The 22,898-nt window shown below is 49.0% G+C and overlaps 1 protein-coding gene across 3 annotated transcripts in view; it reads right to left on the bottom strand.

The window, feature by feature from the left end:
* The window catches only part of tenm1 (teneurin transmembrane protein 1), a 1,545,585-nt gene that overhangs the window by 61,542 nt on the left and 1,461,145 nt on the right, over positions 1-22,898 (bottom strand). The window lies entirely within an intron of this gene.

Genomic DNA, 22,898 nt, shown 5'->3' with positions numbered 1-22,898 from the left:
GGCAGGTTCCCCAGACATTTCCCACGCATATATTTTCATTTTTTCAATGGGACTCGGCAGATGAGAGAGAAAGCTTTGCCTATGGATGCAATTAATGATCTATCAAACTGAACCCAAAATCACACTAGTTTTCAGAGATTTCTTCTCATGTTTCCACTCAAACATACTTCCATATTGCCAAGTACAAAATTTCCCATGAACCATTGCAACTGTGCAGCTTTATAAGAAAAATTAAAAATAAATTTAGCTTTAAAAAATATTCCTTGCGGTAGCACAGTGGCACATGGTTAGCACTGCTGCCTATGGCACTGAGGACCAGGGTTCGATAGCAGCCCAGGTCACTGTCTGTGTGGAGTTTGCACATTCTCCCCGTGTGTGTGTGGGTTTCACCCCCACAACCCAAACATGTGCAGGTTAGGTAGATTGGCCACACTAAATTGCTCCTTAATTTGAAAAAAATAATTGGGTACTCTAAATTTATATGAAAAAATATATATTCCTTGATATATCGGCGGCGGTGATTTGGTGGGACTAATATAACTGAAAATTGTTTCAGCACAAAAGCAAAAAATAAGTATTTTTAATTCCAGTGCCAATATGTCACTTATGACGAGCTGACCTCAAATGTTTGAAAATTACAATTCAAATATGTAAGAAACTAGTTATAATAATAATCTTTATTGTCACAAGTAGACTTACATTAACACTGCAATGCAGTTACTGTGAAAAGCCCCTATTCGCCACATTCCGGCGCCTTTTCGGGCACACAGAGGGAGAATTCAGAATGGCCAATTCACCTACAAGCACGTCTTTCAGGACTTGTGGGAGGAAACCAGAGCACCCGCAAGAAACGCACGCAGACACGAGGAGAACGTAGCTAGCTACATTTGCTAGCTCTATTGGGAGACAGTATCCACTTTCTCAGTAAATCGGGAAAAAAATGACATTCAAAAGCTTGATACATATTAGTTATTTCTGTGATTTCATAGATTTGTGTCAATGTCTGTATCTGAACAATCAATAACTATCTTTGCCAATGAACATCATTTATTGCTCACCGAAGCTGGAATATGTCAGGCATTCACTCTAATGCTATTATTTGGATCTTTGGGAACCTGCTCCTGCTAAACCTCCCGCATACTCTGCATCTTGATGATAACCAGCATGTTTAAATAACAATTTAGGCTTTGTGATAGTCACAATGTAAGTACATCCCTCCTTAAATAAGGTGACCAAATCTTTATGGAGTAGTCTAGATGTAGATGCACAAATTCCCTGTACAGTTAAAGCGAGACATCTCAACCTTTTATGCTCCATCCCACTTGCCATAAAGGCCAACATTCCATTTACCTTCCTAATTACTTGCTGCACTGCATGCTAACTTTTTGTGATTCCTGTGCAAGGACTTCCAGATGGCTCTGTTTCGCAGCATTCTGCAGTTTCCCTTTTTCAATTCTTTCCACTAAAGTGAACAACTTCACATTCTCCCACAATATACTCCATCTGCCAATGTTTTTCCCACTCACTTAAGCTATCCACATCTCTTTGAAAATTATTTGTGTTCCTACCTATCTTTGTATCATCAGAAAATTAGGCCCCATTACAGTCTGTTCTTTCATCCAAGTCATTGATATAGATTGTAAATAGTTCTCGACCCAGCACTGATTCCTGTGGCACTCCACTGGTTACACTTTGTCCGCCCCTCTGTTTTCTGTCATTTGGCCAATCCTCTATCTATGTTAATGTACTACCTCCAATCCCCTGAGCTCTTAACGTGTGTAGTAACCTTTTGTGTGGCACTTCATAAAATGCCTGTTGGAGATCCAAATCTACAGGTTCCTCTTAATGAACCTTGCTTGCTCCTCAAAGAACTAATAGATTTATCAAATACTTTTCCCTTTCATAAAGCCATGTTCACTCTGCTTGATGGTACTTTGATTTTTTTTAGATGTCCTGCTATTACTTCCTCAATAATAAATTCTAATGTCTTTGTAAAAAGATCATAAGACCATAAGACATAGGAGCAAAACTAGGCCTTTCGGCCCATCGAGTCTGCTTCGCCATTCAATCTTGGCAGATATGTTTCTCATCCCCATTCTCCCCATAACCCCTGACCCCTTCTTAATCAAGAACCTATCTATCTCGGTCTGAAAGACACACAGTGACTTGGCCTCTACAGCCTTCTGCGGCAAAGAGTTCCACAGATTCACCATCATCTTGTTGTAGAAATTTCTCCTCATCTCAGTTTTAAAGGATCGTCCCTTCAGTCCGAGGCTGTGCCCTCGGGATCTAATTTCTCCTTCCAGTGGAAACATCCTCTCGAGTTCACTCTATTTAGGTCGCTCAGTATTCTGTACATTTCAATGAGATCGCCCCTCATCCTTCTAAACTTTCAATGAGATATCGCTCATCATTCTAAACTCCATCGAGTATAGGCCCAGAGTCCTCGACTGCTCCTCATAAGACAAATGCCAGAAGGGAGATGCCAGACTAACTTGCCTAAAGTTTCCTGCTTTCTGTTTCCTTTTTTTCTTGAGTAAAGGTGTTCACATTTGTAGTTTTACAATCCACTGGGACATAACCAGTATATAGGGAATTTTAGAAGATTACAAGTGCATTCACCACCACTGCAGCCACTTATACAACCTCGGATGCAAACCATCAGGACCATGGAACCTGTCAGCTTTTATTGCTTATCGTTTTCTATACTTTTACTCGGGAAATAGTGATTTTTTTAAGTTACTGTCTCCCCTTGCTTTTCTAGTATCCATGGGATTATTCTTGTGTCGTCTACCACAAAGATAGTTAGAAAGTATTTGTTCAAAGCTTCTGCAATTTCCTTGTTTTTGTTTATTAATTCCCCAGTCTCATCCTCTAAGAGACTGATGTTTACTTAGAAGAATAGAAAATTGGACCAGGAGTAGGCCATTCAACCCCTCTGCCATTCAAAATGATCATAATTGATCTTCTATCTCAACACCATGATTCTGCACTCCTCCCTTATCCCTTGACTCACCTTTAGAGTCCAGAAGTCTATCTATTTCTTTCTGAAATGTATTCGGTGACTTGGACTCCACAGCCTTCTGTGGTAGAGGATACCACAGATTCTGAATGAAGACATTTCTCCTCATCTCAGTCCTAAATGGCCTACCCCGTATCCTGAGTCTGTGGCGCCTTGTTCTAGACCCATCCAGCCAGAGAAAACAACATCCCTGCATCCAGTCTGTCCAGCCCTGACAGTATTTTCTAAGTTTCAATTAGACCCCTCTTACTCTTCCATATTCCAGTGAGTACAGTCACAGTCACCCCAACCTTTCCTCAAATGACAACCCTGCCATCCCAGGAATCACTCTGGTGAACCTTCGCTGCACTCCCTCTTTGGAAAATATACCCTTTCTTATACGAGGAAACCAAAACTGCTCATAATACTCCAGGTGTGGTCTCACCAAGGCCCTGTGCAGCTGCAGTAAGTATTCTTGCTCCTCTTGCAATGAAGGCCAACATACCATTTATCTTCCTAACTGTTTGCTGCATCTGCATGCTTGCTTTCAGTGACTGGTGTACAAGGACACCCAGCTACTTTTGAACGTCAACACTTCCCAATCTATCACCATTTAAATAAGCTGCACCGTTATGTTTCTCCATTCAAAGTGGGTAACTTCATATTTATCCATATTATACTGCACCTGCCATGTATTTGACCCCTCACTCAACTTGTTCAAATCACCCTGAAGCGTCTTAAAATCCTCTTCACCACTCATATTCTCACCAAGTTTGTGTCATCAACAAACTTGGGAATATTACTCTTGGTACCCTCATCCAAATCAATGATGTATATTGTGAATCACTGGGGCTCAAGCACTAATTCCTGTGGGATCCCACTGGTCACCGGTCTCCACTTTGAAAAAGACCCAATTTATTCTTACTATTTGTTTTCAGTCTGCTAACCAATTCTTTATCCATACCATGGAGCTGGGTGATGATGGACCGCTCAGGGGGTCGGGCTTGGTCGGGGGGGCTGAAGCATTCCAGGTCGGGGTCACCCCTGGGCCGGGGGTGGTGGCGGGGGGGTGGTGGAAGGTGGAGTGAGGGTTTTTTTGTCTGTGAGGCCTTTAAATATTGTGGATCCCTGTCACAGTGGCAACTACAACTGCTGGTTGCCTGTCCTACCAAAAACCTACGGACATAGTCCTGTTCTTGGTTATATATTGAAGGTCACTTTAACTCCCTTTGACTGCGAGCAGCCTCCAGCTTCACAGCGGCAGGCTATTGCTAATAAGGAATTAGCCCAGTTAGATGTGAGAGCACTTTGCAGCTGCAGGTTGTGTTTGCTGCTTGCTGCTGGTGGTGGCAGCAAATGCCTGGAGGTTGCTGTTGCAAGATACCTGAGTCCTGGAATACCGGGCTCAGGGGGATGTATGAGCCAAAGGCAATCTGGTTTGAAGCAGGAAGATGCTGCGGGACCTGGGGCGTGACATTAATCCAAATGGACCACCTGCAAACGCCATTGAAGAAATGCTTTTGCAGATTGCCGATGCATTTGTTGCTGGTGTGGTGGGTGCTGCATGTAACTGGCAGGTCACTGCAGGTTAAACATGCTGGAAGTCAAAGATGTTCAACTTCACCTTGAGCGGCGGCGGAATATGTGGATGCCAGGATTTAGCTCCAGTGAGATCGGACCGTTTGGGCGGGGTCTGCACAGCTGCGGCTCCTGGACGGAGAATGGCACTGGTGTGGAACAAGTAATACATTGATGGACATATTATTTCTATGGCAAAGTTCTGGACACAATAACACATCCTCGGGCTATTCCTCTGTTTCTGTTGAGGAACCTGCGAGGGGTGATACCGTGCATTTGTTTTTTTGTGTGAAAATAAGCTGGTATAGCTTTGTATTGGTACCAATCTGGAACGGTGACATTTCCTTCTTGACTAATGGTTAGTGTGATATGTGGAATGTTACATAGTTGATTTCAAATCTTTGTTACTGTTGACCATTTAATAAACAAAATATTCTCAAGTGGCTTCTCGTGGGTACACATGCCATGTCTCAGGCGATTCCATCGCATTTCAATCAAACTTTGAAGCCTGAATAGTTTGCCTGACCTCTCGAAGCATCAGCCCCATAGAGACAGCAGCCAACAATCAGACACTCAAGAGCTAGGCTTCAGCACTTTATGACCAAAGGATGAGTGTGTGCATCAGGGGAGGGCACCGGAGTATGGTCTCTCTCTGTGTCCCAAGTAGGGATCTGGGGTCTTGGGGCTCCTGTTGTGTGCAGAGCAAGGTTTTCCAGCACAACTGGCTCGTTGGCTGGCACATTGAGAGAATACGGGACAAGTAAGGGTGGGGGAGGCTTGGGGGATTTGAGGGCCTCGGGGTGGAATCCCTAACTGATTGTCAGTCTATCTCTTTCTCCAGTTGCTTACAGAGACCAAATTGGATAGTGGTTTCAGTCCCGCAGAGGATGCGCTCACGGTGTTGGTGGCCGCCTAGGTGGCCGGATGTCGGAGAAGGCATCAGCGTTGACGCTGGTTGGAAGCGGTACCTTTTGTGCAGGGGCCTGCCTCACACCTTGAAGACCCGGCCACCCAACAGGCTGAGGAGGAACCTAGAGGGGAGTGCCAGTGATGGCCCAAGGTGTACAGACGTTATTCTTTCGAGAGATAACGGACAGCATGTTCCCCAGGAGACTCCGGATCTCAACAAAGAGACAGTGCAGCATCTGTGCCATGTCCTCGCCGACTTGGCACTTCATGGAGGAGGACACCAACTCCCGGTGGCCGTGAAGACCACCGCAGCCCTGAATTGCTATGCCACCGGTTCATTCCAGAGCTCGTGCGGGGATTTATAAGACCATAAGACATTGGAGCAGAATTAGGCCATCGGCCCATCGAGTCTGCTCTGCCATTCAATTATGGCTGCTTTTTTTCTCAAGCCAAAAGCCACAGGCCACAAGTACATCCATGAGGTTACAGATGTCCTGTGTGCCCGGTTAGCATGCTGGACCGGGCCCACCAAGATGCCAGGGCTGCAGGATTCTCCACCATCATCAGAATACCCCAGTTCCAGTGGGGAATTGATGGCACGCATGATTGTCTTTCATTAACAAGGGATTCCACTCCCTGAATGTTCAATGCGTTTCCCTCCTGCCACCACCACCGCCCCCTTCCCGCCCGACTACCCTGTTCCACCCTACCAGTGTCTGTGTAAATGTGGTAGTCACCACTGTTGTATATATCACATACGAGATGTAATACGGAAAGGCTCCTGTACTACAGGTACGGGGTAGGTCCCTGCCTGCTGGCTCCGCCCAGTAGGCGGAGTATAAATGTGTGTGCTCACCGAGCTGCAGCCATTTCAGCAGCAGCAGGAGGCTACACATCTCTGCTTAATAAAGCTTCGATTACACTCTACTCTCGTCTCGTCGTAATTGATAGTGCATCAATTTATTAAGCAGAGATTTTACAACGATGGACCTCCGCATCAAGCCGGATCATTTGCAGCTGCACCCTCAAGCAGACAACGCCAAGTCGGCCTTCGCACATTGGCTACCTTGCTTTGAAGCCTACATCGGATCTGCGACAGAACCACCCTCAGAGACACAGAAGCTCCGGATCCTGTATACGCGGCTGAGCTCCGATATCTTTCCCTTCATCTGGGACGCACCTACCTACGCTGAGGCCATGGCGCTACTGAAAGGGAACTACACTCAGCAGACCAACAAGCTCTACGCCAGACACCTCCATCCACGCGGCATCAACTCCCCGGTGAGTGTGGAAAATTTCTGGTGTGCCCTGCACGCCCTGGCGAGGGACAGCGATTGCCAGGCTGTTTCAGCCGTTGAACATTCCGAACTCCTAATCAGGGACGCTTTCGTTACGGGTAGAGGGTCGGCGTACATCCGCAAGCGCCTCTTAGAACGGGCTACCCTCGACATCGCGGCGACCAAGAAACCTGCGATCTCACTAACGGCTGCCTCCCGTAATGTACAAGCGTACGCCCCTGACCTCACGGCGCCCCCTTCCTGGACATTGTGGACCCCACCAGCGAAAACCCCATCGTGGACCCCACCAGCGACCGCCCCCAGCCAACCCCAAGCCTGCGCCGTGTGGCAGCCAGCCAACCCCGGGGGACCCAAGTGCTACTTCTGTGGACAGACAAAGCACCCCCGGCAGCGCTGCCCGGTGCGAGCACACTCTGCAAGGCCTGCGGGAAGAAAGGACATTTCGCTGCTGTTGCCAGGCGCGCTTGATCGCCGCTGTAACCAGGCCCATTGTTCCTGCACCCCCCACGTGCGACCCCTGGGCGCCACCATTTTCGCCCCACAACCCACGTGCGGCCCGTGGGCGCCGCCATCTTCCTCGCCTCAGACCGCGTGCGCCCCGTGGGCGCCGCCAACTTGCTTGGCTCAGGACACGTGCGGACCTTGGGCACCGCCATATTCTCCCCATCAGGCCTCATGCGCCCCGTGGGCGCCGCCATCTTCCCCGCCTCAGGACCACTGCACGTCGGGCACCTCATCGGGCCGCTCATCGCCTGCGACCAGCCAGGGGCCTTCCAACACCAGCTGCAGCTCGCCTCCAGCACGATCGACCAATCCCGGCCGCACAACCTCGCAACCGCGTCGACGACGGTAAAGGTCGATGGGCACAAGACATCATGTCTTCTTGACTCCAGGAACACAGAGAGTTTCATCCACCCCGATATGGTAAGGCACTGCTCCCTCGCGGTACACCCCATTAACCAGAGAATCTCCCTGGCCACTGGATCCCACTCCGTGGAGATCCGGGGGAACTGCCACCCTCACCATCTACGGCGTAGAGTTCAGCGACTTCCTGCTCTATGTCCTCCCCAACCTCTGTGCTGCCTTGCTACTCGGCCTGGACTTCCAGTGCAACCTCCAAACCCTGAAATTCGGCGGGCCCCTACCACTCTTACTGTATGCAGTCTCACGACCCTTAAGGTCGACTCGCCTTCTCTGTTTGCGAACCTCACTCTGGATTGCAAACCCGTCGCCACCAGGAGCAGACGGTACAGTGCCCAGGACAGAATGTTCATCAGGTCCGAGGTCCAGCGGCTGCTGCGGGAAGGCATTATCGAGGCCAGCAACAGCCCCTGGCGAGCCCAAGTGGTAGTTGTGAAAACTGGGGAGAAAAACAGTATGGTCGTTGACTACAGTCACGCCATCAATTGGTACACGGAGCTCGATGCGTACCCCCCCCACGCATATTTGATATGGTCAATCAGATTGCACAGTACCGGGTCTTCTCGACAGTGGACCTGAAATCTGCCTATCACCAGCTCTCCATTCGCAAGGCGGACCGCACGTACACCACGTTTGAAGCGGACGGCCGCCTTTACCACTTCCTTAGGGTTCCCTTCGGCGTCACTAATGGGGTCTCGGTCTTCCAACGGGAGAAGGACCAAATGGTTGACTGGTACGCACTGCAGGCCACCTTCCCGTTCCTGGATAACGTCACCATCTGTGGCCACGACCAGCAGGGCCACGACGCTAACCTTTCCAAATTCCTCCACACCGTCAAACTCAACCTAACGTACAACAGGGAGAAGTGCGTGTTCAGCACCAACTGCTTAGCCATCCTCGGCTATGTGGTGCAAAATGGAGTTCTAGGGCCTGACCCCGATCGCATGCGCCCCCACATTGAACTCCCCCTCCCCCACTGCCCCAAGGCCCTCAAACGATGCCTGGGGTTCTTCTCATACTACGCCCAGTGGGTCCCTAACTATGCGGACAAGGCCCGCCCACTCATTCACTCCACCGTTTTCCCCCTGGCAGCCGAGGCTCACAAGTCCTTCAACCGCAGCAAGACCGACATCGCCAAGACCGCAATGCACGCGGTCGACGAGACGCTCCCCTTCCAAATCGAGAGTGATGCATCAGACGTCGCTCTGGCTGCCACTCTCAACCAGGCAGGCAGGCCCGTGTCATTCTTTTCACGCAAATTCCAAGTCTCTGAAATTCGGCACACCTCCGTCGAGAAGGAGGCCCAAGCCATCGTAGAAGCTGTGCGGTATTGGAGGCATTACCTGGCCGGCAGGAGATTCACTCTCCTCACTGACTAACGTTTGGTTGCCTTCATGTTCAATAACACAGCCGGGCAAGATCAAAAATGATAAAATCTTGAGGTGGAGGATCGAGCTCTCCACATACAATTTCGAGCCCCCCGATGCCCTATCCCGAGGTACATGTGCCAGCGCACAAGTGGACCGACTCCGGACCCTACACGACGCTCTCTGTCACCCAGGGGTCACCGGTTCCTTCACTTCATTAAGGCCCGCAATCTGCCCTACTCCATTGAGGAGGTCAGGGCTATCACCAGAGACTGCCAGGTCAGTGCGGAGTGCAAACCGCACTTCTACCGGCCAGATCGCGTGCATCTAGTGAAGGCCTCCCGTCCCTTTGAACGCCTCAGCGTGGATTTCAAAGGGCTCCTCCTCTCCACCGACCGAAACATGTACTTCCTTAACGTGGTCGACGAATACTCCAGATGCCCCTTTGCCGTTCCATCCACGATATGACGTCTGCCACCGTAATCAAAGCACTCAACACCATCTTCGCCCTGTTCGGTTTCCCTGCCTACGTCCACAGCGACCGGGGATCCTCCTTTATGAGCGGTGAGCTGCGTCAGTACCTGCTCAGTAAGGGCATTGTCTCGAGCAGGACGACCAGCTACAACCCCCGGGGAAACGGGCAGGTGGAAAGGGAGAATGGGACGGTCTGGAAGGCCATCCAGCTGGCCCTACGGTCCAAAGGTATCCCGGTCTCCCGCTGGCAGGAGGTCCTCCCAGACTCCTTTCACTCCATCCGATCTCTACTGTGCACGGCGACTAATGCAACCTCCCATGAACATGTCCAGGAAGTCCACCTCTGGGATTCCGCTCTCAACGTGGCTGGCAGCTCCAGGACCCGTTTTCCTCCGCCAGCACGTGCGGCTCCACAAGGCGGACCCGTTAGTCGAGAGGGTACAGCTACTCCATGCAAACCTGCAGGACGCCTACGTGGCGTACCCCGATGGCCGCCAACATACAGTCCCCCCTCAGGGTCCTGGCACCAGTTAGGTCCCCCCCCCCCCCCGCTCTGCCCCGGTGCCACCCTTCCTCCCCCAGCGCCCTCACCACAGCCCCTGCTCCAGGACGATCCGTCCTCCCCTTGGTCCCACCCGGGGATGAAGATGAGGTCTACAAGCTCCCGGAATCAGCGGCGGCTGAGCCGACGCCTGCATCGCCACCGGGACTGCGGCGCTCACAACGGAGGATCAAGGCACCCGACCGGCTGAATTTGTGAACTTTCCCCGAAATGGTAACCTTAAAATGCATGTAAATAGTTTTCCACCACCCCACTGGGCTCTTTTTTAACAGGGGGTGAATGTGGTAGTCACCACTGTTGTATATATCACATGCCAGATGTAATACGGTAAGGTCCTGTACTACAGGTACGGGGATAGGTCCCTGCCTGCTGGCTCCTCCCAGTAGGCGGAGTATAAATGTGTGTGCTCACTGAGCTGCAGCCATTTCGGCAGCAGCTGCAGGAGGCTACACATCTCTGCGTAATAAAGCCTCGATTACACTCTACTCTCGTCTCATCGTAATTGATAGTGCATCAGTAATATCACCCCAGGGTGATGGGCCTGTGTCGGCAGCATCAGCGATTCAATATACAAGGCAGGAGAGTGACGATAACTTGTTGTGAGGTAAGCTTCGGTGCTTCTCAGTTAATGCCAAAGTCTGACTCCTGCGTTTCTGCTGGCAGTGCGCTCATACCCATCGTCTGAACGAGGTCTGCATCGGGGGTGTTTGATCTTGGACCACTGTGCCTGGGGGTGCGGTGGGTGGGGGAAGCGGAGGTCAACAGGGGGTGGGGGTGCAGGCAGGCCCACTGTGAAGATTAACGTGACAGAGGCTTCACATGTATCAGGTGTGACATGTTTTAATTGTGAACATTTGATATTTCCATTCCCCCTAGTTACAGATTGTGCCCCCACACTACACACGTCCTCCGTGACCCCCCCCCCCCCCCCCCCCCCACCAATGACACACACCCTCTGTGCCCAATCAGTGATTCTCAATCTTCTTTATCTGATGTAGTCTACAGTTATGCCTAGGTGTGCCCCCAGGATGCACATCAGTAGTGGAGGCAGCCTGCTGCTTTTCGTATCCTGTGGCCTTTGATGCCCTTGGCGGACGTCCTTTCGAGGGCCTGGAGACGGAGGGCCCCGCCCGACTTACTGGTGTCACTGGCTTCGCCGTGCCCCCTGTTCAGGCTGCTGCCCTTGGCTGGTGTCAGGAGGGGAGACTTGGAGGAATTTGGGATCGCCGTCATCTCTTTGGTGGCAGATCCGTATCTCATCGGTGTCGAGAAGCCAGTCCAGGTTGGCATCACCAAGCAGAGGAGTAGATCTGCACGCTGCCATTCTTGTGTGCTGACTGGGAGTGAGTGGTGAGGGAGAGTTCAAAAGCAGCTCCCACTTGTTAGCGGCGAGATGCTGAGGCGCGAGTCTGGCGAATCAGACGGCGAGACAGCCTGTAATTGCGAGAAGCTCATGGGGGCTCATAAGTGCCGTTAAAATCGGGCCGCAATCTTGCCACCGTGGCTGTAGAGAAACACCAAGCCAATCATGCCCAAGATTACATGAGAAGTTTTTCTATTAAATCGCACACAATGGGCGAAATTCTCCGTAATCGGCACAATGTCCGCCGACCGGCACCAAAAACTGCGCAAATCAGTCCAGCATCGCATCTTGACCGGCCGAGCCCTAACCTTGAGGGGCTAGGCCCGCGTCGGACTGATTTCCGCCCCGCCAGCTGGCGGGAAAAGTCTTTGGTGCCCCGCCAGCTGGCGCGGAAATGACATTGCCGGGAGGCGCATGCGCGGGAGCGTCAGCGGCCGCTCACGGCATCCTCGCGCATGCACAGTGGAGGGAGTCTCTTCCGCCTCTGCCATGGTGGAGACCGTGGCGAAGGCGGAAGGAAAAGAGTGGGCCCCGATCGCGGGCCAGGCCACCGTGGGGGCACCCCCCGGGGCCAGATCGCCCCGTGCCCCCCCCAGGACCGCGGAGCCCGCCCGCGCCGCCTTGTCCCGCCGGTAAGAGAGGTGGTTTAATCCACGCCGGCGGGACAGGCATTCTAGCAGCGGGACCTGGGCCCATCCGGGCCGGAGAATCGCCGGGGGGGGGGGGGGGGGGGGCCCGCCAACCAGCGCACCGCGATTCCTGCCCCCGCCGAATATCCGGTGCCGGAGAATTTGGCAACCGGCAGGGGCGGGATTCACACCAGCCCCCGGCGATTCTCCGACCCGGCGGGGGGTCGGAGAATCTCGCCCAATGACTGTCATTTTGGGCACAAAAATCAGTGTAAATCTTGTCAGAACAGCCAGCACGATTCCAATCGCGACCTTCCCGCTCTTCATCGTTTTCTTAGAGCTTGGGTGATTTGCACAGATAATGAGATGTGAGAGATCCCCTGACACCAGCGAGACCAGATACTCAGAGGTCTGGGCTCTCTTTTTAAAGGGTGCCCCAATCTCAGAATAACACTGCAGAACCCCCGTCCTCACCAGTAAAGACCTCCCAATGGCCAGCTTTAGGCTGCCCCCCCTCCAATCGCCGGCATCAGGCTCCCCCCCCCCCCCCCGATCAGCGGCATCAGGCCCTACCCCCCCCAATCTCACCAAACCCCCACAATCGCTGGCATCAAGCTTCACTCTAATTGCCCACATCAGGCCCCATTCTTCCAATCGCCGCTATCAAGCCCCCCACAATCACTGGCATCAGTCCTCCCCCGCCCACCACCGCACCTACTCCCCGGTACCAGCTCCCCTCCAGGTGAGTGACACCCCGCTATGTGGTCATCAACGGCCCACCCCTTTATGTCCGGCTCCCTGATGTCCTGTCCCTTGTCTTTTATTTTTGCACCATAAAGGAATGTATAACTGTTGCAAAGCATGCATTCACTCCTAAAGTATAAACTGTTGCCTATTCCTGAAATTCCCCAATCTATCACAGCCAACCCACACCTCATACCTTTGTTGTTTCCTTTGTTTAGATTTAGGACTCTAGTTTAAGATCAGACATCCTAATGATGAATTCTGCCATGCTGTGGTCACTGTTTTCTAATGCACCCCACACAACAAGATTTTAATTAACCCCTTCTCATTGCAACATACCAAATCTAGGATAGCACGCTCCCTAGTTGGTTCCTCGTCATACTGGTCTGAAGAAAACACCTTGTACACATTCCAGGAATTCATCCGACACAGTATTTCCCTAGAAACACCAGCAATTACTCCTACAAGGATATCAGTCTCGGTCCTGCTGGGGTTCTATCCATCCCATCTTCCCCAGAATCAGTTCCAATGCTTCAAGAAGCCAATTCCAAATTCTTCCCTCCTACACCATCTCTCCAACCAGGCATTCAGCTGGTCTACCCTCCTATTCCTGCTCTTGCTAGCTAGTTTAGCTACTCTCTTCCTTTTTATATATTTGTAGAACCTCTTACTGTCTCATTTTATATTTCATGTACGTTTACCCTCCTGTTCTAATTTTACCCATTTTTCTTCTAGTCCTCCTTTGCTGATTTATATCTTTTTCCCAATCTTCTGGCCACCACTCATCTTTGCATTGCACACCTTTTTGATTAATTTGACACCATCTTTAACCTCTTTAGTTAGCTATGGTTGGTTTCCCATCTCAGAGCCGTTCTTTCTCAATGGAATATATCGTTATTGAGAGTCTTGAAATACCTCCCAAATGTCTGCCACTGCTTCTCTACCATCTTACTTTCTAAAATATTTTTCCAGTACACAATAGATGTAGTTTCATACCATTACAATTACCTTTACTTAAGTTTAAGACATTTGTTTCCGACCCATGTTCCTTACCCCCAAACTGAATGTGAAATTTATTCTGTTGCATCCTTGTCTTGAAGACTCTACAATGAAATCAGTAATGAATCCGTCTCATTACTCATTGCTATGTCGGAAATAGCTTGCTCCCTGCTTGGTTCAGAACATTATGTTCAAAGAAACTGTCCTGAATACACTCATGAATCATCCTCAGAGCTTCCTATGCAAATTTGATTTGCCCAATCTATATGCTAAATAAGATTGCCCGTGATTATTGCAGCATCTTTCTTACAAGTTCCCATTATTTTTATTAGGGGGCCTATAAACTAATCCCACCAGTGATTTATTTCCCTTGCCATTTCTTATCTCCACCCAGACGGATTCTACATCTTGATCTTCTGAGCAACGATCATTTTGTGCTACTGTACTGATCTCATCTTTTCTAACAGAGTGACCACACTTTCTTTCTATTGTCCTTCCTAAATATTGGGCACGATTCAGTGGACAACGGTTAAAGTCTACTTTTGGGCGCGTTAGGTGGGGTGTCTCTCGGGGGGCTGCAATGCCCAGATTCACCCCGCTATTGACCGGCACTTTGCAGGTTCCTTGGGCCTTGGGAGGTTTGCCCCGCCGAGGGCACACTTTAGTTGATCAGCTCCTCACAGATCGGGGCACCACTTTAAACAGCAGCCCCAATCTCTACGGCCCCTTTCAGTGCCAACCTCCCCCAGCTTTCTGCCCCCCCTTCACCCGCCCAACATTCTTTATGTCCCTGGAACATCCCCCCCTCCAATTGGCAAAGCCCCCCCCCCCTCCAATTGGCAAGCCCCCTCCCGCCCTCCCCAGGAAGTGCCAGACTGGCACCTAAGCACCTTCAGCCTGGCACCCTGGCAGTGCCACTGTCACCGTGGAAGTGCCAAAGAGCCACCTAGGCACCCTGGCCATGCCAATGTGCTCCAATGCCAGGGGGAGTGCCACGGTACCACGCTGCCCTGTCCCCGACTTCCTAATGGCCTGTGAGACCCCCTGAGGTGCCGTTGTGCCTGGTTCATGTTTGTGTAAACCAGTGCTAAATGGCACCCTGGCACGGTTTCGCAGGCGTGCTGTTGACTCGAGGGCCCCAGGTTCATACGACATCCGGGTATTTAAATGAGCCTAATGCCTACTTTAAATATGTAGATCTGAATCAGGCCCAGCAAGCGTGAGATCCAGATTGCATCGGGCGGAGTGAGTCTAGTGATTCGCAATCGGTCCAGCGCCATGCCTGATTTGGGGCTGACACGCGATTCACCCATTGCGCCTGGATCTGTGCAATGCGGTCGCGCCCACTATCTTTCTTAAGCACCCTTGAATATTTTGTTCCCCGCCTTGGCCACTTTACAAACACATTTGCTAATGCTATAATATCATACACCTTTGTTTTTATTTGTTCCATCAATTGATCTAGCTTGTCATGAATGCTGCGTGCATTCAGATAAACAGGCTTTAACTCTGTTGTGTTGCAGTTTGTCCCTACTCTGACTTGTTTTTTGGGATGTTTGTACACTCTGCCATTAGAGCATAAGACATAAAAGCAGAATTAGGCCACTCGGCCCATCGCGTCTGCTCCGCCATTCAATCATGGCTGATATTTTTCTCATCCCCATTTTCCTGCCTTATCTACATAACCCCTGATCCCCTTATTAATCAAGAACCTATCTATCTCTGTCTTAAAGACACTCATTGATTTGGCCTCCACAGCCTTCTGCAGCAAAGAATTCCACAGATTCACCACCGCCTGGCTGAAGAAATTCCTCCTCATTTCGGTTTTAAAGCATCGTCCCTTTAGTCTGAGATTGTGTCCTCTGCTTCTAGTTTATCCTACAAGTGGAAACATCCTGTAAGTTTCAATATGATCCCCCCCTCACCCTTCTAATATCCTACGAGTACTGACCCAGAGTCCTCAACCGTTCCTCATATGACAAGCTCTTCATTTCAAGGATCATTCTTGTGAACCTCCTCTGGAACTTTTCTAAGGCCAGCACATCTTTCCTTAGATACGGGGCACAAAACTGCTCACAATATTCCAAATAGGGTCTGACCAGAGCCTTATACAGCCTCAGAAGTACATTCCTGGTCTTGTATTCTAGCCCTCTTGGCATGAATGCTAACATTGCATTTGCCTTCCTAACTGTCGACTGAACCTGCACGTTAACCTTAAGAGAATCGTGAACAAGGACTCCTAAGTCCCTTTGTGCTTCTGATTTCCGAAGCATTTACCCATTCAGAAAATAGTCTATGCCTGAATTCCTCCTTCCAAAATGTATAATCTCACACTTATCCACATTGTATTTCATCTGCCACTTCATTGCCCACTCTCCTGGCCTGTCCAAATACTTCTGCAGCCCCTTTGCTTCCTCAATACTTCCTGTCCCTCTACAGATCTTTGTATCATCTGCAAATTTAGCATCAGTGCCTTCAGTTCCTTCTTCCAGATCATTAATGTATATTGTGAAAAGTTATGGTCCCAGCACTGACCCCTGAGGCACACCACTAGTCACCGACTGCTATCCTGAAATAGACCCCTTTACCCCACTCTCTGCCTTCTGTCAGTCAGCCAATCCTCTATCCATGCCAGGATCTTACCCTTAACACCATGGGCTCTTAACTTAGATATGCGGCACCTTGTCAAAGGCGTTCTGGAAATCTAAATAAATCACGTCCACTGATTCTCCTTTGACTAACTTCTTTGTTACCTCCTCAAAGAAATTTAACAGATTTGTCAGACATGACCTCTCCTTGACAAAGCCGTGCTGACTCAGTCCTATTTCATCATGCACTTCCAAGTACTCCGCGATCTCATCTTTAATAACGGACTCTAAAATCTTACCAATGACCGAAGTCAGGCTAACCGGCCTATAATTTCCCGTCTTCTGCCTCCCTCCCTTCTTAAACACTGGTGTTACATTAGCCACTTTCCAGTCCTCTGGGACCCTTCCTGCCTCCAGTGATTCCTGAAAGATCACCACCAATACCTCCACAAGCTCCTCAGCTATCTCCTTTAGAACCTTGGGGTGTAGTCCATCCGGTTCAGGTTTCTAATACACCTTCAGACCTTTCAGTTTCCCCAGAACCTTCTCTTTAGTGAAAGCCACTGCACTGACCTCTGCCCCCTCATTCTCCTGGAGCTCTGACATCCCACTGGTGTCTTCCACCGTGACGATCGATGCAAAGTTACTATTCAGTTTGTCGACCATTTCATTGTTTCCTATTATTACTTCTCCAGCCACATTTTCCAGTGGTCCAATGTCTATTGTTCCCTCTCTCTTACCTTTTATATATTGAAAGAAACTCTTCCTATCTTCTTTTATATTACTAGCTAGCTTGCACTCATATTTCATCTTCTCTTCCCTTATTGCTTTTTTAGTTGTCCTCTACTCACTTTTAAAGGCTACCCAATCCTGTGGCTTCTCATTAATCCTCTCACTAACCCTTTTCTGTAATGCTCTGATTATCATTCCCAATATTGCTGCACTATCCTATTGCCTTGCCCTTTTTCATTAATTTTCTAAATCTCCCCTCACGTGAACCATACCCTGCACCCCCACACCACTATGGATCTCAAAGCCCTCACTTACAGCCCTGGACCTTCGTGCAGTCTGCTCATTTATGTATTATTCTTAGCAACTGAGTGATCAGGAAAGTTATGAAGGTTAGTTTTCAGCAGAGTGAATATTTCACTTGCTCGAACAATTTGCATTAGAACTCGGTGAAATCTTGTTCTATTTAGGGCAGGATTCTAGTCACATCAGGTGGAATCTACATGTTTAGGCATGCAGCTGTTTTATCCATGCTGCAGCCTTCTTGCCACAGCAGAAGGGATGCGGACAGTGGGTTGGTTGTTCCACTAATCTTGAAGGGGAGGTGGTGGCGTAGTGTAATTGTATTGGACCACTGATCCAGGGACTCAGGGTAATACTCTGGGGCCCAGGTTTGAATCCCATCACAGCAGATGTGAAATTTGAATCCAATAAAAATCTGGAATTGAAAGGCAAATGATAACCGTGAAACCATTGTTGTAAAAACCCATCAGATGCTCTAATGTCCTTCATGGTCTGGCCTACATCTGACTCCAGACTCACTGCAATGTGGCTGACTTAACTGCTTTCTGAAATATCCCAGCAAGTCACTCAGTTCAGGGGCAATTCAGGGTGGCCTTGCCAGTGACACCTACGTCCAATGAAAGAATTAAAAAATGTGCAATATATCGGCTGGGATTCTCTGTTGCGAGCCGGCCCGCTATCGCTGGTAGCGAGGACAGAGAATTTAGCGCTCAGTCAAATCTCCCATTCACTGCAGCGGGACTGGAGAATCTCGCTGCCGTGAACGAACGGAGTATTCCGCCCATACCCTTTTGGTTGCATTCTATCTCAAGCGCTGTGGAAGGGGAAAGCTCTGAAAACAATTCATGTTAAAAATGCTGCAAGTTGTCCCCAGAAATTGCACCAAACCTCTATTGGAAGGTGGTATTAACATGAATATAGCCTGTAACAGAACTGAATGTACATCTCAGTGAGAGTGAGGTGAGAAATCAGCTACGACTTTCCACTGGTTAAAAGGGTTTACTTGTGCAACTCAAGCACATGTGGATAGGGCTCACCCTCCACTTTCAGCATCTGTTGGTAGTGATGCTAGGGAATGTAGAATATGCCAGTCAAAAGGACATACAAATAGTACATCACACATCATTTCCTATCATTTGCACTCAAACAACACTGGATGCGAGGAAGGACTACGCATGTTTGGCAAGTGCCAATTCTACAATTGCCGGGGAATTTACCATTTAAAGCACCACTGCAGCCTTTGCCATTGTTTGGATGATCTCAGAGGCCTATTCCTGTGATTTTGCAAGCTATTCCTCTCCCCACCCCAACACCAGCCCAGAAGACTCCCCAATGAATGAGCTAGGGTCAGCGGGTGAGCTAATGCAGTGGGTGGAACTTCTACCATGCCAAAGACGTGCTGAGATTCTGCAAAATAACAGATTCTGTAAAGTCCCAGCCAGTGTTTCAATGGTGTATTCGAAAGAGAAGAATGCGTGGGGAAAGAGAAATTAGTAGAAAAGCTTAGCAAACGGCGGTACGGTGGCACAGTGGTGAGTACTGCTGCCTCACAGCGCTGAGGACCCAGGTTCGATCCCGGCCCCAGGTCACTGCCCATGTAGAGTTTACATATTCTCCCCTTGTCTGTGTGGGTCTCACCCCCACAGCCCAAAGATGTGCAGGGAGGTGGATTAGCCACACTAAATTGCCCCATAATTAGAAAAAAATGTTTTTAAAAAATTATTTTAAAAAGAGAAAAGCTTAGCAAAATCTTAATTAAATTGTGATAAAATCTGTGCTAATTTTATTGCAGACTGAGCCTATAAACACAATAAGAATACAGCAAAATCACATTCTTTAAGATACATTCAAAACATAAGCAATACTTCCAGCACTTACCACTTTAACCCATTTCCTTTTGGTTCACTGTTAACCTCATTAACCTCATTTTGGGAGAATTTAAATGTAAATTTTAGAAGGACTGATTGACAGATAGGCTGTAAATTGTTTGACTGGCATATGGCCTGAACAGTGCACTTCCGTTACTGCAGTCTGCAGCTGGAGTGGATTTAATGATTGAGAAGAATGCCAGAATTCTATTTCACTTTTTATTTCTGACATGACAGTTACTCGCTGGGGAGGCCGGGGAGGATGTGGTGGCTATTTAAAGTACATGTTGCAATGGGACCCAGAATTCAAACAACAAACCTATTTCTTTGAATTGTCACTGCTTGGGGTTCGGAAACTTCCATCGGGAGGCATTAAAGAAGTTAATTACTGTGTGAATTGCAGGGAAAAAGGCAACATTTTTGTGTTATCAATGTGGGCACTGTATGTTAAATCACAGTCCTGGATCGATAAAGTTGGCTTTTACCAATTTGCAGCGTAAGTAAAGCCTCTGTTTACGTTGACGTCATGGTTTGATTTGATAAACAAAGATTTTTGCACAAATTTAAAACTAAATCAATTATTTTTGTAATTTTATCTATTTTCTGCAATAAAGTTCAGGTCTTGAACTGTGCGCACATTTCATTTGTGTCACCATGATCTTTGAGAACATTTCAGTACTTAATTTTTCAGTGCAAAGTACAGGAAAAATTGTTGAGTAGATTTTAGAACCAAGAAAGTTTAAACAGTGATGGATGTACGTGCAGGATAAACACACTTCACAAGTTCTGCTTTGCCCTTGAAATTCCAGGATGCGAGCTGACAATGTGTAAATGCATTGACAAGCAATTACTTTGCGTTAAGTTAACACAAAGTAGTTGAAATGCTTTGCAAGTGGTAATTATTTTGTAAAACCTATGTGTATATCTCGAAAGCTATATTTGGCTATATATTTAATTCCTCATAAATGTTTACAGGCCAAAAGCTTTGTGTCAGCTGATTCAAATTCAAGTCAAAGCGATCACTTCTTCAATCATTTGACCAAAATACAGTATGCGGGTTGTTCCGGGCTCCCAGCGGTGGGATTTCTGGCAGCAGAGCCAGCTCGCCATTGGTCACCTACAGGACCTCCACTCCCATCGAAGTCAATGGTCACTTGTGTGGGGGTCCGCCTTCAGATGGACCGAAGGGTCCTTCCGGCGATAACGGCCACAAATCCTGGCCTTAGATAGTCCTTGGCGGAAATTTGATTTTTCTCCGCATTCCCAACCCTGCAGAACTTTCTTCCAGCCTTTTATCATTTCATTTCAGGGTTACCTAGTGTGAAAAACGCACACTAGTACCGCGGAGGTCGGGTTCGCCATTTTAAATGGGGGATTAACATTGGATTTCCTCCCACATACCATCTTCACCTGGTGGTGTGGAGTTTTGGAAGTCCATTAAAAGCATGCCGAGTTTGTGAAGAAAATGGAAAGCCTGCTGAGGAATCTGGAACATTCTGAAAGGTGAAAGTGAAGTATCTTCACACCTTCAAATGGAACTACCAGGTGCTGTATTGTGATGTAAATGTGTTTTAAATTAATTGCTTCATCACCTTACCGATAAGGTGATTATTACGTTGACTAAGTCAGCGTGATCTACGAGTCACTTAAAGTTAGAGTTACATTATTGAAATGTGTAATTTTGAATGAAACCCGTGTAAAAACATCAGATTTCCCCATTAAAACCGAACCTAGAGTTAGGTTTGGTAAGTTCTTTCTTGTCATGATATGCAAACATGTAGCTAATGAACACATAGAATAGGACACGACCAATGAGCAGTCAGGACACTCAGGGGTGGTATCTCACTACAAAACGGATGAGGCACTCGCAACTTACCAAACCTAACTCTAGGTTTGGTTTTAATGGGGAAATCTGACGTTTTTACACGGGTTTCATTCAAAATTACACATTTCAATAATGTAACTCTAACTTTAAGTGACTCGTAGATCACGCTGACTTAGTCAACGTAATAATCACCTTATCGGTAAGGTGATGAAGCAATTAATTTAAAACACATTTACATCACAATACAGCACCTGGTAGTTCCATTTGAAGGTGTGAAGATACTTCACTTTCACCTTTCAGAATGTTCCAGATTCCTCAGCAGGCTTTCCATTTTCTTCACAAACACGGCATCCAGGCCAACATCTACAGAGTGAGACAGGATGTATCCTCAGCATCACACCCCAGCACGTGGCTTAGAGCAAGGCTGGTTCAGTTAGACTGATTTACTACATTTAGATTAGCAGAGAGTCGAACTCATTGAGAACTGTGCTAATAGTTCAATAAAACACATTGAACTCACTTCAAAGTCTGGAGCATCTTTTACTCAAAACTGCATCAAGCGGCAGCTTGTGTTATTCCAAATTACATAACACAACGGGCGGAATTCTCCCCCCCCACGCTGGGTGGGAGAATCGCCCGGGCGCCGCGCGAGTCTCGCCACGCCGTCCCGACGCCCGCACGCGATTCTCCCACCTCCCCCCCCAAACCGGCGCGGCGTGAATCACGGGTGGCCGCTGGGAGAATCGCCGCTTGCCGTCGGTAATGGGCGAGCGGCGATTCTCTGGCCCGGATGGGCCAAGCGGCCTGCCCAACACAGCAGGTTCCCGCCGGCGCCATCCACACCTGGTCGCTGCCGGCGGAAAAAGCGTGGGAACGCTGGGGGGGGGGCGGCGGCCTGTGGGGGGTGAGGGGGGTTCCTGCACCGGGGGGGGGACTCAAAAGGGGTCTGCCCCGCGATCGGTGCCCACCGATCGGCGGGCCGGCCTCTCTGAAGGAGGACCTCCTTTCCTCCGCTGCCCGGCAAGATCGATCCGCCATCTTCATGAAGGGCGGCCGTGGGGAGGACAGCAACCGTGCATGCGTGGATGGCGTCATTTACGCGGTGCCGGTCGCGTCATCTACGCGGCGCCGCTTTTACGCGGCGCCAAGGCCCGGCGTGCGTAAATGACGTGGCGCCGCTCCTAGCCCCCGCCCCGGGGGCGGGAGAATAGGGGGCTGGGAATGGCCTCCGACGCCGGAGTGAAATACTCCGTTTTTCACTCCGGCGTCGGGACTTAGTCTCCCGACGGGAGAATTGCGCCCAACATTTTGCACCAAGAAAATTCAAACACTATACTCTGTCAGTTGAACTACTTTAAATTGATAAATTCCAAAATTGGTAAATAAAATAACAAAATAAATCCAAAAATATAAAAGGAAAATGCAAATTTTCTGCTACCTCCTGCTCGCTCCCTGTCTTGCTCACCCGATCTGCTCACTAAACCTCTTGCTTGATACACATCCTGCTGCCTGACCTTTCCACTCACTGTCAACATTTCAGTTCATGGCTTCTGCCATTCTCTGACCTTCCCAACTGCTACCGACCCCCTGGTTCAAGCTCCCTGAATAGAAATGCAGGACCCATTACCTAACTGATGTCAAAGCAGAATGACTCAACACAGGGAAGCTTAAAATGGGGACTTACTGTATTTGTTCACATATATTGCAGTTCTTTTCCAAAGGAGGAAGCAGCATAATGAC

This window comes from Scyliorhinus torazame, chromosome 5 (genome assembly GCF_047496885.1).
Source record: "Scyliorhinus torazame isolate Kashiwa2021f chromosome 5, sScyTor2.1, whole genome shotgun sequence".
In the NCBI taxonomy this organism is placed as follows: domain Eukaryota; kingdom Metazoa; phylum Chordata; class Chondrichthyes; order Carcharhiniformes; family Scyliorhinidae; genus Scyliorhinus; species Scyliorhinus torazame.
This window is presented reverse-complemented; position numbering and strand designations above follow the sequence as displayed.